This window comes from Vidua macroura, chromosome 1 (genome assembly GCF_024509145.1).
Source record: "Vidua macroura isolate BioBank_ID:100142 chromosome 1, ASM2450914v1, whole genome shotgun sequence".
Classification (NCBI taxonomy): Eukaryota; Metazoa; Chordata; class Aves; order Passeriformes; family Viduidae; genus Vidua; species Vidua macroura.
This window is the reverse complement of record NC_071571.1, coordinates 24016119-24034920: the sequence shown is the minus strand read 5'-3', so window position 1 is coordinate 24034920 and position 18802 is coordinate 24016119. Positions and strand designations below refer to the sequence as shown.

Below are 18802 nucleotides of genomic sequence, written 5' to 3'. Positions count from 1 at the left end.
TCACATTCTGTAAGTGACAAAAATCAGGCTACGAAGAATTAGAAAAGAAGGACCTTGTTAAGGTCCCTGTGGGGTGAAGCACAACTCAGAACGTAACAGTATGGAAAACTCAGAACATAACAGTATGGAAAACTATGCCATAGTTTTATTTTTCGGTCCTGGCAGCAAAAAGCAACAGTGTAAGAAAGGTTTCAGCATAAAAAAATGCTAAAACCACAACATACAGGAAGTTACAGGATTGCAATTTATTGTCTGAGACATTTGTTATTTATGTGCAAAATTCAGATTTTTCACTGTCATCTGAAAGAAACCTCTAAATCTTTTTCCAAATCTGTTCTACAGACAACGTCCAAAACAGGACTGAAGTGCATTGACAGTCCTCTGATTGAAAACTTCTAATATTCTTGCTTTTTGATATTCAGCAATAACTAAAATGACTGGTTTGGACTTATGAAGGTGATAACTACTGCATCTCTCTCTTCCTAGGATTTATCTTTCTCTTTGAAATAGCAGAGTGTTTAAAAACAAAGCACAGAAGAGTATTTTAGACATGACTGCATCCAAAGGCTTCATGGTGATAAAGAGCTAAGGAAAGGGTTGTACCTCAAAGCCATAAAATATATCAAGAATAGAAATAGAGGAAAAAAATGTGGCAGACAAAATGAGATTCTTCTGGGAGATCTCATTACATTTAAATGTCTGGACCATCTAGAGCCAGACACCTCTCATCCCTGTCCCTGTATCTGTTTCAAATGACTGAAGAAGCACCAGCCTTACAGTGCTCCTTCAGAAATACAGGACTGATCTAAGAGCTCTTCATGTGACTTCACTTAAGTGTCAGGAGGAAAGGAGGTGAGCTAAGGGAGACCTCAGATGCACAGCCATCTCTGCCTCTGCTGCACAAAGTGAATCATTAGGTTCAGACGAAGGTAAGCAACATTTTTACGCTCAGACATTTCCCTCAAGACTTGTGTTCTGTGATTTGCAGCTCCCTCTGAGCATCTGATCCTCAATAACTACACTTAGTTTCTATTAGAAGTTTGGTTGGTGAGATTTAAATGGGCAGTTGTTATGGGAAAAACAGCGTCAAAGATATTCAATTATTAACCATACTGGAATAAATATGTAATTGTGTGCATGTGTGAAGAGAAGTGAGAGGAGAATAACACTGGAAGTGAGAAGGTGAATTTGTCTTGAGAATCAACATGATAAGCATGAACTTTGTCTCTGTAGTGCTTTCCTGCTAGATCTCTATTCCAGGCTAGTGTTTGGCCTCAACTGCATGCAATCACTTACTTGTTTTGTCATCAGAACCTAAATTTAAGTCCTTTGAGATGCAAACATTCTCATCCTACTTTCTTTAATGTGTGCTGTATATTTAGAAATCTATTCATAATTATGCTCCCCATTCCTTACAGTAAGTTTAATTATAAAAGTAGTAGCTGATGTTCTCATGCTAATCAAACCCTCTAGACTCACATGGATTATAATTATGGTGCTGGATGAAATGCTGAAAATTAATCCCTACTCTGCAGATTCCTTAGAGGCTGCAGAGTAAAGGAGAAGACTATAAGGGAAATCAGATATATCTGGACAAAACTATCTGAAGTTTTTCCTCTTCAGCTGCTGTCTCTAAATATCGCATAAAGGTGGTTACCCATTTCCAATGAATTCTGCCAATATCATCTTTACTTAAAAAGCTCAGAAAAATCAGTTAGATTTCTTCTCTAATGTATCTTTGTGATACTGAGAACCAGCCATAAAGGCAGTGGAAACATTTCCCAGCTTCCCTGTACTACATGCCATTATGGCCAAGCATGTGTAAGGCCACTCAGTGCTCAAGTGCACGCATGGATGTGTGATCCCAAGGCTCTGGCAGGCATTCTGTGGGTGGGAGACAGCAGTGCCTCCCTCTAAAGACTACAGTTAACACCTCCACACTGAAAACATCTCTGCACTCAAGGAACTCTATGTCAGTCACTTGTCATGGTGCTGTGGGAGAACTTTCACACCCAACACAAGGAGATTTCTACACACCAACTTGTTTGGAGGGCCACAACCTAAATTTACGCATGTCAAACTGAGTGACAAACAAATGATGATAATGAGAATGATTAAGCCTACATTTACTGTCAAAAGCTGGGGTTTAATCAGTTATGTGACTATTACAGTTATATTTTTCAGGCAATAAGTTTTTAAAATACCATGCTAATCAGAAATATGAATTTCTGTCTAGCAGAGTCAGGATTTGAGCCAAAAGTCACCTTTTTTTCACAAAACCAGTATTAACTTTTAGCACTGCTTTAGTTTCGTTTAAAAAATAGACTGAGGGGGTAAGCAAAGCCTTAATGAAACATAGACCCCAGGCCACTCTTGCAAAGATAGAAAATTTAATCTGTATGAAAATACATCATAGAGTCTTAAGTTTTAATAGATTCTTACAGTACCTGGAACTTCAAATAATGTGAAATTTCTTGTTTTAAACTACGTTTTTGAATTAAGGTGAATCTTACATTGATGTGACTTCATAAGAATGTATGATTTATTAAATATGCCTGCTGGTGGTTTCTCATAAGGCTCTTAAATAGTTTCCAGGGAAATTTTGTGTAATCTAGAATATTTTATGATTTATATACTGTACAAGCACCAGAGAGGACATGTCTTGTAACTGCCAGTGCATTTAATACTCCTGAAGAGCTTTTCTTTTTGATGCTCGGCTGAGGTTCTCTCTACAATCATGTACAGCTGCACACTGGCTTAATGAAGCCTAGGATGTTGGATTCCAAGTGAAGATAGAAAATACTTGTTCATTCTGAGGGAATCAGATGCCCACTGATCAGATTTTCATTATCTTATTTGCTTTCCCTTTCCCTCCTCTACACAGTGCAAGCAAAGCCCACTGTGTTTCTGCTACCAATATGGATAATTACTGAGTGCTGTACTAATGAAAACAAGAATTGCTAAATTAAAATAGCCTCTTCTAGGGAAAATTGAATGTGGCATAAATGCTAACAACTGGAATGTCTCTATTCATTTTTGTTTATTCTTTGAAAACTTGGATGCAAGTAATTTTTTTGTATTTTTCATTTTCTATTTCTTTGCTTTTGTGTCCCTGAATTACTGACTGAATGCATTGTTCTTTAAAAAACCCAAAAAGCCCACTAAAACCCACCAAATTATCTTCTAGGGGCATATGTCAGGAGTTTTTTTCCTTCACTTCAAAATGTTTTGGAGATCCTCTTAGAATGTCCTGAGTTGTGAACTGAAGAATCAGCTCGGGGAGATTAAATGACATAATATAAATTAAAAATATAAATTTAAGCAAAGAGGCAAATGTAATTACCCATGCCTTTTCTGTACATTAAAAAAGTTACTGAGATTATTGTGCATTAAGCGACTGATTTAAATAAATCTATTGTGGCATTAAAACAATTTGTACATCTTTCTAATGAGATGCCTGATGTTGGATAAACACACAAGTCCTGATTTTTCAGCTTTCTACAAAACAAAGCTAACAAAAAGTTAAATAATCATTAATCTTGGAAAGAGCTGTCTTAAAAAGACAGTTCTTGAATAATTTGATAGCTTCTGGGATTAGAAATAAAACATTGTTATATTCTTTAAATAATCCTAGTCTAAACTGTTCATATGTTTTCCAGCCACTTGAGCATTTCTGTAATTCTCCTGATGTTGCCTTTCATGTTGGAAATGGACTTCTGCAACTGGCAGTAACTTCTTAAATATGTTTACCTGTCACTCTGCAAACCCCTAATTCAGAGTGATCTCTTTTTCTGAAAATTAAAAGAAAAATTATCCCATTAAGGATGCTTGGTCTGAACAGCAGCTATAATCACTCCATAAATTTCCCCCTCACAGAGCTGATGTGTTTTCCAGCAGGCAGGCTTTGGAAGCCTGCATTGCTGCCGATAGTGCTGTAACTGTTCTCAGAGTTTTCAGTCAAGTCACTTCCAGGAGTGAAGATTACCAAGTTGTATGTAAATAATTAAATATTCCTATGGAAGCCTCATAGGGACTGATGTAACTTATGCTAAAGCTAATGGCAATTCCCATTCTTTTGACCCTGAACTGGATTAGGGTGAATGTATTACCCTTTCTATTTAAATGCTGTGTTTTACAAATTCCAGTATTTTATCCAAGTTGTGAATGTAGACCTCACTCAAATGCATTATTTACAATCCTTTTATTGAAAGATACCGCATGCCTCCACAGTCTTCTGTAGACAGCTCAATGCTCACACTTCCCATGCTTCAAACAAACTAAATCTGAACAACCTCTTCTTTGATAATACTGTGCTCTGAGTAATTCCTATGGGGTACACCATGCCAAGCAAAAAAGATATATAAATTATGACAGGAAATAACTTGTCTCCAAACAGCTTGCAATGCAGGCATCTGCAAAAGATTTTGGAAATATCTCTACACAACTCATAGGTCCAGTTGGGAATTTTTCTTTCAAATTCTTCACCTGACCAAGAAAATTAGGACAGTGCCTGTCACAAGTGGCATCCTTACTTCTAGAACCATTAAAGGCAAACAAAATATATTTACAGAATAAAAGATGGTGCAAATAAAACAAACTACACAACTGCAAAACTTTACATACTGTAAAAATATTTTCCCTCATGACAGAAAAAAATCACTGAAATTTTGGAAGGTTTGGACTTTCTTCACTTTTCAAATACAAAGCAAAATATAATATCACAACATAAAACACTAGCTCAGCCTCTTCTCTGCAGAATTCAGTGTTCTAATGACTCCTGAGCACAAGCAGAAATAAAACCATTGAGGTACTGTTAATAATTTCCAGTAGTTATTTACGGGTGGGATCAGTATTTCACACACATTCTAAGAAGTAAGTACTTGTGCTTGCAGTCCCATGGGGCACAGGGGAATTGCTTATAGCAGAACAAATGAGAAAGTGCTGTTTCTGTGTCAAGGTTAACAAAATGGGAGTTTATTAAAAAAACACCCAAACCTTAGGAAAGCTATTTCCAGATTACGGGATGACAGATTTATACTTAAGCAGATGAATACTATTCACTAAGAAAACAGAGCAACATGCAATCTGTTTTGAAATAAATATAAAACCCATCGGTGAAAATGTGATGCATTCCAGTCATAGAATGAGCAGTATTAGCTGGATAACATACAAAACAATCTGAAACAGGTGGACCTTGGGAGAAATTGGCTCTCTTTTTTACCTCTTTCAATTTACTGCTGCAGTGGCAGGAAAGGGAAGACTCCTGCTTTCCCTAGGCTTCAGCATAAGGTTTTGCTTCTGAGCAGCTCCTCTTCAACAAACATCTGAAGCATTTAGAACTGTGACTCACCCAAGTCCACCTCGGGGCAGCTGTAGCATGAGAGGGACATGACTGCAGTGAGTCCATAGGGGTGCTGCTCCGTGGTGCCAGACCTAGTGCAGCTAATGAGAGCATCCCCTGGTGTAACTTCTTCTACCAGAGAATGCTGTGAAGAGTGAAGCAATTGTGGCACTATGAGACCTCATAAAAGCAGCTTCCACTGTTTCTCTTTGCTGCCTCCACAAGAGATAAAAGCATAAAAGGATAAAACCAACAGTGAAAGTTTAAATCCTAAAGGGATAACAATTTACATCAGTATTCTTGGAGTGTCACAACCGCCCCCTCCCCCCCCCCCCCCCAATGTCGAGTAGGACAAATTTTCTTCAATGGTATTATCTGGAGGAACTCTTTTATCAGCTGCTGTGAAAAGTGGCAAGAAGTTCCTTTTTCTTGGACCTTGGTGCATGCTAAGCCCAGCACCTCCTTCTGAGCACTTAGCTCTCTTATTCCTGTCTCTCCCACCCTTCTCAGAATGGCTTGAGCTGCAAAAAGGCAGCCAGCTGCTTTTGCATGCAGGTTCCTGGAAGAAAGGCAAACTGTAAAATTTGGCTGTAGTCTGTAAGAGAAAGTGGCAGCTGGAAGAAAAACACCTGAGAACCGCTTCAGTGCTAGGTGCTAACTTTCCATTCAGAAGTAAGCCAGGCGACTTTAAAGCCGGAGTTCACGTTATTTGATGGCAGCAACATCCTTCACACAGAAAGAAAAAAGCTGTCCTCAGCCGGGTGGTGGTACCTTTTGAGCAAGTTTGTTTGCCTCCTGACTCCACCTGCTGGGAAGACACCCCACTACCTGCTCTCTGCGCTGACATGTTCGTCAGGAGTGATGAGGTGAATCACCGCGCGTTCGCTCCGGCTCCCACCCTCACTGTGGCTCTCTGGATATTTAAATATTGGGCAGCTTGCAACAGTCATAGCAGAAAAGTCCTTCCCTGCACTACTTCATGCACCACCACTCGACGCTCTCCGCGAGGTGGGGCGGGGGGGGGGAGGTGTTGGTTCAATTGCCCCTGGATGCCCGTGTAGCTGAGGTCTGCTTTTCTGAGGAGACCAGAGGTGCCCAGAGGTGCTTGGAACCAGGTCTTTCTCGGCCTCTTCTTAGAGTTAATTAGTTTAAAACGTTTACATGACTTCTGGAGCAGAAATGGGAATTTAGATAACTCTGCCGTCGGATGAATGCTGTGGCCACCTCTTGCTCATCCTCCCCGGCTTGGTGGACGGTAGGTAGATGGTTCATGCAAGCTGGAAGAGCATCAGAGGAGACGGGGCAGACGGGAGGACGAGGGACAACCTCCCCGGGGCGGCCAGGGGCCCCAGCAACCCTCGAGCCGCTGCGGGGGCAGCGCCCCACTCGCCCAGGTGCCGGATCTCAGGGGCCCCACACCCCACGCCCTATGTTCCCCAGGCTTTCCTTTTCAAAAGATGCCCGCGATAGAAGCTCAACGCTGGCTCGGATCTGAAGACCTTCTCCTCCAAGAGGAGGAAGAGGAGGAGGAGGAGGCGAGGTCGCCGGCCGGGCCTCTGACATAGCAGGGTCCGATCTCCTGCGGGGAGATGCACCCTCGCTGCGGATAGAGCCCGGCCCACGGCGGACCGGGAACTCCCGGCCCCGCAGGGAAGGGACCTCCGGTACAGAGGGCAGTCGGCCGGGCTGCCGACCCCGCCTCCCCCGCGGGGACGAGGGGCATGGGGGACGCGTCCCAGCCCCTGGGCCGGGAGTCTCTCGGCCCCGCGCAGCAGGACCCCCGTTCCTCGGGCGCTGTGCCGGGAGCGCCGCACGGCCCCGCTCCCCGCCGCCCCCGCAGCGGCGGCTCCGGCACGGTCGCCCCGCCGGCGGCGGCAGCGCTGGGAGCCGCGGGGAGGCGGGGGCGGGGGAGGCGCTGCCGCCGCCGCCGGGCGGGCTCCGGCCGCCCCGCACCGACGTCGGCGCGAAGCCCCGCCGCGCCCGGGGTGGAGCGGGGAGTGGGCGCGTCGCGGGAGAGAGGAGGCAGATGCTTCCCGAGGCGCAGCCCCGCCGGAGGGGCTCGACCCTGGCTAGTGCCTGTCCGCCCCCTCCGGGACGCGGAGACCCACCGGGAGGGTGTCGGGGAGCGGGCAGCGCCATGCGCCCCTCCGAGGAGTGAAGGGGCGGCCGGGCTGCTCCGGTGTGCGAACGGAGCCGCCGCGGAGGTGGCCCGAGGTGACGGGAGGCCGGGAGAGGTGCCGCGCCAGCGTCGGTAGCGCTGCCACCGTAAGTCCCGGCAACTTCGCCGCCTGCCCTTCCCACCCGCCGCCCCCGGGAGAGCGGCCGCGGGGCAGGCGGGGTGGGAGAGCCGCCGGCGTCCAGAGAACCCTCGGGGCAGGTGGGAGCGGGGGTACCAGTCTCTGGCTGGCACTGCACCCAAAAATTTAGGTGGAAGAGGGAATGGGTTGTAGGAGCTCCGACCCTCTGCGGCGGCGTGTGCGGTGCACCCCCTGGGAAGGGGCGAGGGACGGCCGGCCGCCGCTGCTCGGAGCTGGCGGTCGGGGCGCAGCGCGGGGACGGGGCACGGTGGATCCCGGAGTTTCCGCTGCGGCTTCTGCACTGGTGAGCAAGTCACTGCCGGTAGCGTATCGGTTATAGAGCAGCCGCTCTCCGTGCTGGAAGTACAGCGCGTTTAAATGACACCTGAGTCACTAGTTCGTGCTTCTCAGGCACGTAAGATATTATCTCCGTGTTATTTTTCATCTGCTGGACCGATATCTGTACTTACTTTGGCGTTTCACACCGCAAATGTAATAAACCACATTAGTAGGTTTCAAAATATTGCCATTGATGACGGTAGATTGATATATGAGGCTATTTACTGAATGTGTCCAAGTACAATATAGTGCCTGCCAATTTTGTCTTTAAATTGCTATATTGATTTCATTTTTGTAGGTTTTTTTTGACAAGGTTAATGTCGTTGACAATTTGCAGAGGAAAGAAAAACTTCTGGTTTATTTTAGTTACAGAATGGCAATTGTAGCTGAAATGATGAATGAAAAAATCATTCATAAAAAGAGTAAATAGAAAGATGTGTATCCTAAGACCTCTCAAAGTCAATATTGTCGATATCTAACAGATTATTTCTTCCTGACAAGCTTTTACATACACTGGTAACCCTTGAACTTCTTAAGGGTAATGCAGTGTGTGATATTCTTCTCAGGACTGTGCACTTTAGAGTTAAGTAGTCTGATTAGAGGGAGTTTAGAATGAATTAAACAAGATATCACAATATAATGCCTTTGCTTTTTCATAGGCACTGAATGAAATTTTGCTTCTGTTCCTTTCCCCCCCTCAGTGGTTGAAGGATGATATTGTGGGGGGAATCCTTGTGTTAGGTCAGTAAAAGGGTCCTTATGCTGCTTTAGGGCTGAGTGTATCAGGGCTGACCAGGATGACATTGCTGCCAACAGCTCAAACTGCAGGTGATGTTGAGCTGAAGAGGGAATTTAATTCACCTCTCAGAATCCTAGACATAATTGTCAAGTAGGTAAATTAAATACAGGAGAGCTAATACTTCAGTGTAATTTCTTCAGACATATGATAACCTTTGCTGGTAGGCAACTTTTGCTAAGCTACCACTCTGATGCTTACTATAGCTGTCATATGCTAGCTGACATGAAATAGTTCTGAATGAACTAAAATACTGTGTTTCTGTGTCTACTGGTATGTATTAGAGTATGCAAACTTTATAAATCTTGGGTAGATGTTGGTCCTATTAAGATAAATGGCAAAATCCCAATTAACCCCTCCAAAGGGCAGGTTTCACCATACGTCTTCATTATCATTTATAGCGAGTGCCAGCCAAATTTACTTAGAAATTCAAGTGGCAATGTTTAAATCTGGCTAGTGATGGCACTTCAAACATCTCTACATGTTACTGCTTTAGAATCATGGATAAGAGCCACACAGGTCTTAATAGTTGTTTTAAAAAGATATATAGAATAAACTGTATTGTGCTTTCAAGAGGAAATAGGCAGTTCAGATTTGTCTTACACTCCAGTTTTTATGTATCATCAGACTCAAGCACTTTTTCATAAAAAAGCTGGATTGCAGTTTGCATATGCAAACTTTTAACCAAGGCATTCAAGCAGCAAATAATATTTTCTGATTATTTCATTTGTGGCAAAGAAGTTTACAAGTAGACTGCTAAATATTTGAGCTACTGTAAAAATCTCAGCAAACAACTGAGCCATGTTACAGTTTAGTTCTGTGCAGTTCCTAAACTTTGTTGAGAGATGAATCAACAGAAGCATCTTTTCTAAAAATCTAAATGAAATAGTAATGAATATGTTTGCAATGATTAGCTTCATAAACTGACAGAATCTAGTTTAGCAAACTTTTTCTTTGCATGTCTACAGCTAAGTGATTTTGAAAAGCATCTGAAAAAGTTGAGAATTTTCATTAACGGTGAAAACAATATTCTACAGAGGGTTTGATTAATTATTTTTATTCCAGCTCTCTTGTAGATTGAGATAAAATGGGATGTTTAAAACCTAACCAGTTAATTTTAAATCTGTATCTGTAGACCTATAAGAAGCTACATTCAAGTCCTGTTACATAATAATAGTGGTGTGACCAGCATATCTGTCAGTAATTCCTACTAGTTTTGTATAAGTGAAAATGGAGGAAGAGAGAGCATATCATGACTCAAAGTTCCTGAAAAATCATATAGGAAAAAGACTTTCCTAGGGTTTTTTTTGGTGGGTTTTTTTTGTTTTGTTTTGTTTTTTTTTGGTTTTTTTTTTGGTTTTTTTTTTTTTTTTTTTTGTGGGGTTTTTTGGGTTTTTTTTTTGTTTGTTTGTTTTTTTTAATGCATGCAAAGAGAAGTTTTGGGAAAAAAGCAACTAAATAATTGAGCTATACTTGACTGAAAGTTATGCTAGCAAATACAATGAAATTCAGTTTTAATTCAGTTTTGAAAGTGATAGTTGGTTCTCTGTGTTAGTAAGCTGGTAAACTCAGTTTTGTTTTATTTCTGGTAATGTGTTTCTGGGTCCTAACTGTTGTCATTTGTCAGTATTGAAACTCATATTAATGCCACCATAGATCCTACCTGGGCCTTTCAGGAGCGATCCTGTTATGTGCTGAGCACTTTCAACCATTGTTTGTGAGTAGCATCCAGTCAGCTCCCTACCTAGAACTACACACAGAGAGTTAAATTGACTCTCTTGAAAAATTTGCAGTGTAAATAGCCAAGAAGGTCTAAGACATCTTGCCAACGGCCAGATGATGATCTCGGTCTGAAACATGAATACTCTGTATGTAACAACGTTAGACTGTGTATCTTTTAAGAAGATTAAATTCTTAAAAGATTAATTGATTCTTTCATAAAGGTACCCAGAAATGAATGACCAATACCTTAAGGTTGTATGTTATTTCCCACTGATCTTATTTTCTTCAGTATTAACCTCTATATTTAGTAACATCGGACTTCCATAGAACAGCATGTAATTACACATTGTTTTATATTGGTTTTTGCTCTTATACCCACTTTCCATTTGACATTGCTTTTAGTCACTTCAATGGAGTGAATTTCAAAGTAACTTAAATGAAGAGGCACACTGAATTGCTCACATGGAGAACTAATATAAGATAACACTAGCAGATGGAATTGTCCACACCTCAGTTAAGAAGGAGCACTGCTTACAATGTTGGGCTTGATAGTCACCTGGAAGTTACAACTGGAAAATCCAAGTTTCCTGCTATGTGTAGTTATAGCCATTTCAGATGGACACCTTTTTAATCAAGGTGGTATCCATAGGTATCACAGGAATCTTTCTTCAGGGCATCTTCTGAACAAACCAAGGATATGGTCTTGCCTTACCAGAGAGGCTGTGAGCTGTTCAGTTGGCTCCATGCTTTTGAGGTGACTCTCAGTTAAGGAGCATGAGAAGGACCTGGGGGTGGTAGTTGCCCTCTGGCAGTGAGCTCCTTTTGACTCTTTGTGCTGCTTTCTATGGATGTATGCAAAGATTTACCACTTAACCAAGGAAGTACAAGAAATTTGGGTGTTCAGCCATAAGAAGCAAGTGTAGTCATTGGTCATAGTTGATAGACAATAGCACTGGGAACACAAGTACGTATCAAGCACATCAGAGGTATGCTGCCGTGTGTTTTTCTATGGTTCCCAAAATGCCTTCGGAAATAGAATAGATAGGAGAATAGAACTGGTTTGAGCAAGTTACATGCTGAAGTGTAGTCCTGGAAGGTGGCTTTCTACAAGGATCAGATTAACCTGTGTACCAGAGACTGAGGAAACGTGTGGAGGAAGACTCCTGAGTCCAGGGGGTGGACGGATGGTGCAGTACTCATTTTCTTACCTGTCAATATTGTACACAAAACCAACTGAAAAATGCAGTTCATGTAAGTGCACCTTATCTGCTGCACCTCAACCTGATTGATGGCCATACTCCTTTTTCCAAAGTTATCATGTGGGGTTCAGGAAAGGTGACATAGTGTGGCATCTGAACCCTGGCTTTTTTATCATTTTTAATATAGAAGACCTGACACTGATTTGGCAGAATGGCTGTTCTCACCACGCTCTTAGGACTGTTTTTTGAAAAGGCATGCATTTCAGTTTAATATGTCACATTTCAGTGTTGCAGTTTCATGTGACACTGTTCAGCAAATAATTTCTTGCTTGGTCATATCCAGCAGTGTATATAAGAACCAAATCACTTTACCTGTGGTTTCTGATGAATAATGTTAACTATTACCAAGAGTTAGATGAATAATACGTTTGATAAAATCAAATAAATAAGCAATATTTTTAAATTTATGGTTTTACTGCATTTTATTCAAGATAGCTCTAATGGTATGTATTTTCAAGGAGTATTAAGATATGATGTAAATTTTTGGTGGCTTTGACATGTTTATTTTGTGATGTCCTCATTACCTCGGGGTAAAGCAGGAGTTATAAAATTGTTATTAATCAAAAGGAGGTGTTTGAAATGCCGTTCTCTTCCTGGGTGGTCTACAAAGTGATTAACTGCCCCTTAAAAATTTAGAAAAAATATTTTTATTCTGGTTATTTCTTCTAGAAATTGAACATCCTTCAGGGAATGCCAAGTGAGTTTACAAACATATTTGGAGGTTGCTTGAGTCAAGATGAATTGTGCCACGTCTTCAGAGTTGTCTTGTCAGAATTAAGCTGACAATTAAAAATATCTCTTTTAAATATATTACATGCCTCTGAAAACACAGTATTGCCATTACAAAGATGTCAAAGCTTCATGATTAAGACTGTGCTGTGATATACTTGTACAAGAAAAACAAACTAAACTTCTATTTTACCTTTTATTAGTGACTGGAATGAGACTCCGCATTTGGCAGTGTCCCTTCAAAGGTCAACTACATTTTCTGCTTGTGGTTTTTTTTTAATAATGAAATATTTACTTGCTTTTCAGTGCTCACATAACAAAAACTTCTGTAATTCACGGCACTGTTTAGAGCTTGATGGAAGACAGAGACAGGTAACCACAGACTGAATAATTTTATAGAGTGAATTAGCCACTTCTGTTTCTCTCAGGCAGCGCTGAGGCATTATCTGACATGAGAAGCTCAAGTGACTGTAGCATCTAAGCTATGATGTATGCAGATGGATGACTCTTTTTTAGCCTTGATTTCCCTCCAGCTGATATCAGCAATGAGGGCTAACTGCTTGGAAAAATTACAGGTTGCTCTTCAGTTGTATTTTATTTGTATCTTGACGTTCCCTACAAGTTTTGTATGCCAGAGCAGTCATCCGTAGCAAATCTAGCTATGACAAATTGAGGGAATCGTTGAATACCAGGTTGAAAAGAAGCTCAACATGAGCTGGCCATGTGCTCGTGCAGCCCAGAAAGACAGATGTGTCCTGGGCTGCACAGAAAGCAGTGCGAGGTCAAGGGAGGTGGTTCTCCCACTCTGTTCTGCACTGGTGAGACCCCACCTGCAGTGCTGCATCCAGCTCTGGGACCACCAACAAAGAAGGATGTGAACCTCTTGGAGCAGTTCTGGAGGAGGAATGTGAAGTTGATCAGAGGGCTGGAACACCTCTGTTGTGAGGACAGACTGAGAGAGTTGGGGCTGTTCAGCCTGGAGAAGTGAAAGCTCCGGGAGACCTTATAGCAGGCCTCCAGTACTTAAAATGGGTCGACAAGAGGGCTGGAGAGTGACATTCTACAAGGACATGAAGTGATAGGACAAAGGGGAATGGCTTTAAACTGAAAGAAGGCAAATTTGGATTGTATCACAGGAAAAAACTTTAGATAAGAATGGTGAGACACTATGATGGGTTGCCCAGAGAAGTTGCGGATGCTGCATACTTGGAAGTGTTCAAGGCCAAGCTGGATGTGGCTTGTGATCTGTGAAGATGCAACATGAGTCCTCAAAATGATTTTTCTGTTTAAATTTACCCCCATTATGGTTCAGTGCCAAACTGGTGATGTTTTACTCTTCCTTCAGTACAAAATCTATTTATGTCTCACTTTTGCACAAGCTATGTTCCTTTGAGCAGACCTATCACCATGTGATTTTTTTTCCAGCTTTATTTGATATATGTCTCTGTTCACATAATTTTAGTGACTTGTAGCCTTAGTCTGTAGCTTGTGTTCTGTAGTCTTAGTTACCTGTACTGTGCAGGTGCTTCATCACTTGTTCCCTCTCTTGCTTTGCACTTCCTTTTCATTGTTGAAACATAGTGGTGTAATTTGCCATATGCCAGCTAAAAAGCAGATGGTAAGCATCTCTTAATGGATAAGTATGTTTCCTCATGGAAGAGGTATGAATGCTGTCCCATAAAGTTACAGCTCTTTTTTTGTTATGGGCTAGTGTCATCCATTGTAGTAAAATGAACACAGAAGTTACTAGACAATCTTTACATTGCCATGTATAAACTATACACACATATTATCTATACTAGCTCACTAAACAGGGGGAGTATTTCATACTCTTAAATATGCTGTGTGCAATCTCATCCAGCCTTAAATATTGAAGGACAGGAGAGAGAGGATGCTCACACCTTCACTACTTAGATTGCTTAGAGAAACTTTCTGAAGTTTTTTGGATTTGGTAAAAAAAGGTGTCTATGACTGATGAGTGTTCATTGACTAGAAGTTGGATCCCTCTGGATAAAAACTCCTTTTGTTCTCACCAGCCAATCCAGCTCCTAATGGGATCTTCATTTTCTTTTGTGTTCAAAGCAATACAGAAAGGGAAGGTAGGTTTACTGCTGTTACCCTCAGCTGTGCTGTTACTGCAGAGGTGGAAACACTGGACTGAAGGGTATGGGATGTAGAAGTTGCATCAAATAACACAGAATTTAAAGGCTGAAATGGAAAGGGAAAACTCAGAAGAAAGAGGTGTTTTGAATGCTATATGCAGCTGAACATTTGGTGGTAGAGATAAACCGGGAAGTTATGCTACAAAATGACTGATTAATAGACAGCACTGTCTTCCATTTACCTATATTGTAGCAGGGGAAATTGCATTTACATTTCAAAGGGCAGTTTAGTCAAACTAGCTTAGAGAATCTCTGGTAAATCTTTGGCTTTGCTTCAGGGTGTTTAAGAACATTGAGTAAGTGAAAGAGTAAGCCATAGACAGCTGATCACAGGCTCCTTACTGTGCAGAGTTGTAGTGCTTGGAATTTAGCAAGTCCTCTAAGCTCTGGTCTTGATTAAAACTCGGTGATGGGAAGCAAATGGTGTGAGTGGAGATTTCCTTTAATGTTCTCGGTACCACTTTCACAGCTACAGACTGCTGAAGGGTCTGACTCTTTAAGCCTTGGAGCTATTTTGTGTTAGAATACAATGTTTTCTTCTGTGTTCAAATGTTGCCAAGTACGTTTTGGGTTGAAGCAGGATCAAGTAATAAATAATAATCATTGTTACCATATGTTCTCACAGATAAAGCAGACCCAGTGTTTTCTTGTCAGCTGTTTTTTCTTGCATTTTTTGGTTTTATTGTCTCAGGGTATTTGATAGTGTATACTTCCTAAAGACTGGGGTAATTTCAGCACCGAAAAGAAAATAAGTATGTGTGGATTCATAAGTGTTTAAATACCTGCTGACTTTATTGGCAATCAGATCTGAAATGTTTTGGAAGAAAAGAGTTTATCCCATGAAATGCCTGATGTAATCAGAGGTCATCACTGGAGAAACCAGTAGGTAGCCACCAAATAAATTTATCACTTCTTTTTCATCTGCTGTTCAAATTTAAATGCAGAATAATAAGCCAAGCCCACTCCAGCACTTTGTCATTGTTGTAGCTGTCTGAGTTGTCTGCAGAGTGACAGAAATTACACAAATCTTTGCATTTAAACTAGCAGCCTCCCCTTTAGTAAGAGGAAAATAAGTGGGGCTTAAATGGCCTATAGTGCGTGAGAAATGAGTGTGATTAAGCCAGAAGGAGATATGTATGCACTGTATGCAGAAAGGGTTCTGAGGAACCTCAAATATTAACTGAAAGTATCTCCATCCCCTTGCAAAATATTGGGACAGTGCTTTATTAGCATCAAAGCCTATAATTTATCTACTTATTTACATAACTTGCAACACATGGTCAGTATATTATTTACCGTAATGTGAATCATCAAATGCTACAGACATATCACGTACCACGTCAAAGAACATGTTTGATGAGAGGTTTCTCAAAGTGATGAATTATATTTTTTCTCAACTGATGTGCAATTCCACATGGAGAAATCGCACGGTTTAATATTTAAAGAAATATATGCCAATTACTTCAGTATAGAATTTAAGAAATTTCAGAACTAATTTTACTGTTGAAAATGTTAAATTTTTTCAGAAGTGAAAATTAAACGTTTGAATTAATTACAAGATTTTTAAAATAAAATCTTGGGTTTACTATCATTATAAAAGTACTTTTGCAAGTGATCAAAATTTCAGTTATGTGTAAAAAATTATATTAAAATACTATTTTAATTTTTTAAATTTCACTGTAATAAGTGTCTTGAACTCAACAGCGGACATGGTTTGGATGGACAAGGAAGCAACAGACTGGAGGAAATACTGGGAGAGAAAACAGACCTATTCACATTGCATACTTATTATTATTTTTTTTAATCTATCTTCAGTCCACTGCATTTATTTGGAAAGTTTTAGCCAGATCATTTTCACGATCTCTGAAGATCTCCTCCAGAGTGCATGATATATTCCTTTGCTTAGATTCACAAGTTCTGGTCGCTCTTTTTGCCTGAGAAGTCCTTGTGCTAGCATGCAGTGGAAAATGGCCTTGGCAGTAGATGGCTTCTGAGTCAAGACTGAACCTTCTACATTTGTGTAAGAACACACCCACACATGTACAGTCCAGATCTTCTAGAGATTCCAACTGCAGTCACAGTTTTGAGGTAGCATAAACCAGTTTGTGCTGCCTAAGAGAGAGCTGAGAGAACATGCCTAAAGTACAAAAAAAGAGCAGAAAGAGGTATAAACAGTATAGAAAGATGGAAATGGTTTCATACATGGAAGAGGGATACCAGAATTGGGAGTTAGTACTAAGGACCGGTAGAGTCTGGAGTTTGGGGCACAAGTCATTTGATAAGGACAAGCTTGTACAACACATTAGATACTGAGGGAGAAACTGACATTTCCAGAAACAGGCATTTAGAGACTAGATGGGGCTAGGAACTTGCAGGACATCAGAACATTAGGAAGAAGATGTTTTGGAAGAGAGAGAATTACCTCCCCCCTTCCCCACTAAATATACTGGAGTTATGAAGTTGGGAAAAATGAGAGCATTAAGAAGGGGAGAAAGTGAATGCCTGGGAAAGAGATTCAAACTGCAGTGGCAGAAAGCTGGGAAGGAACTAGGTCTGACTAGGTATTGTAAATGGCACTGAAAGAATGGGGAGTGGAAAGAGATGAGAAGAAACAGCTAATGTCCAGGAGGAGACAGGAGTGGAACAGAAAAAAAGTTCATGATGGAGAAGCTCAGAGTAGAAAGAGCAATATCCTTGACAATGCACCAGTCATACATGACCTGCCAGAGCCCCACCCATATTCTGCTGTCAGCACACATCTGTGAAGATTTTTGGTGAAGAACTTTTGTGTCAGTGTTTAAAGGCTCTAGTGTCTCACATGAGCCATTTTCACCATGTGTAGTTGAAACACTGGTGTAATGGGTTTATTGTGTCAGGTTCACTGGGTAGGGTACAGAAGCTATCTGGGAAGCTAATTAATTTTAGCAGCTCTTTAGTTCAATGCATTCAGTGTGTGAGCAGGGCTTGCAGACTGTAAGCTATTTACCAGTCTTTGTGGTAGTAATTTAAACCAAGCTCACAGACAGAAACTGGAGAAAATTTTATGTTACTCACACGGAGAAAGGCTAGAAGTGTAGACCCTTTGAAAGAAGAAAACTTCATTTAATGTACAGGTTTGGTTAATGGAATCTGCTTTTTGCTGGACTTCAGACAAAGAATGAGGATGATCCTGCTTCTCATATGATTTTATACAGAGAGAGGAGAAGATTTGTAGATGTCTATAAGGCAAAAGTTTTGAAGCTGGCAGAGGAAATGTGGATAGACAGTTGGAGCAATTTGAAGTATATCGTTTCAGAGAGAGAAATTCTCTGTTGAGCAAAGAAATCTTAGGAAAGCTGAAGACCTACTGAGTCTTTTGGTGTGAGTGAATCAACCAGCTGAAACTGATTAAAAATAGCTTTTGCTGAGGAGAGGTAAAAATGAAATAAAAGTATGTATGTTAGTGGAGGAGACTTGAACATCCTAGAATACCGCTAGAATAACTAGAGAATAAAAGATACAGATCAGATGAGGGGACATTTGGAGATGACATGTAGATAATAAAATGTGGGTCAGCTGTCATTAGTGTGCACAGTCCCAGAGAGAAGCACCAACCAAAGTTCATGTTAGAAGCATGGTCCAGAGCCACAAACCCAGCAAGTTGCCAGTGACCATGGGAGTATCATAAAATGAAAAATGAAAAGCAGGCATTTAAGAATATGTGTGCTAAATACTGCAAAGCAAACTGAGGAGATCAAAGGTGGAAAGTGTGCAGCTGAAGAATGTTGCTGGGGAAAGCAGCCAGCAGAAATGTTGATGTTAAAAAAAAGGAGATTTATAGTGATAAGATATACATCTTTTCCAATAAATTAAGAAAAAGTAGCAATAAAAATGATCATCAATATTTGGGACAAGTTTTGGGACTAACTTTAGGAAAAATTGAATCTGTGGCATACAGCATGGCTAGAAGAACATTTATTCTCTGCAGATGAAAGTCCAAAGATACAAGTAAACATCCAGATATCTCTATGATTGATACTCCTGCAGAAATAATTTTGCATAGAAAGGTTAGCTGTACATTAAATTTGATAAATACATTAAAAGCAGAAAAAAATGGAAAATAATATTTGGCCTGGCAGGTCTGTGTAATGGTTTATGAGTGTGTTTGAAAACAGAGG

The 18802-nt window shown here is 40.9% G+C and overlaps 1 protein-coding gene across 1 annotated transcript in view; it reads left to right on the top strand.

Moving 5' to 3' along the window:
• The first annotated feature begins 7375 nt into the window (after positions 1 to 7375).
• The window catches only part of CALCR (calcitonin receptor), a 148276-nt gene continuing 136849 nt past the window's right edge, over positions 7376 to 18802 (top strand). Inside the window, exon 1 of the mRNA XM_053994417.1 lies at positions 7376 to 7606. The gene's annotated coding sequence lies outside the window, so the exon portion shown is untranslated. The remainder of the gene's footprint in view (positions 7607 to 18802) is intronic.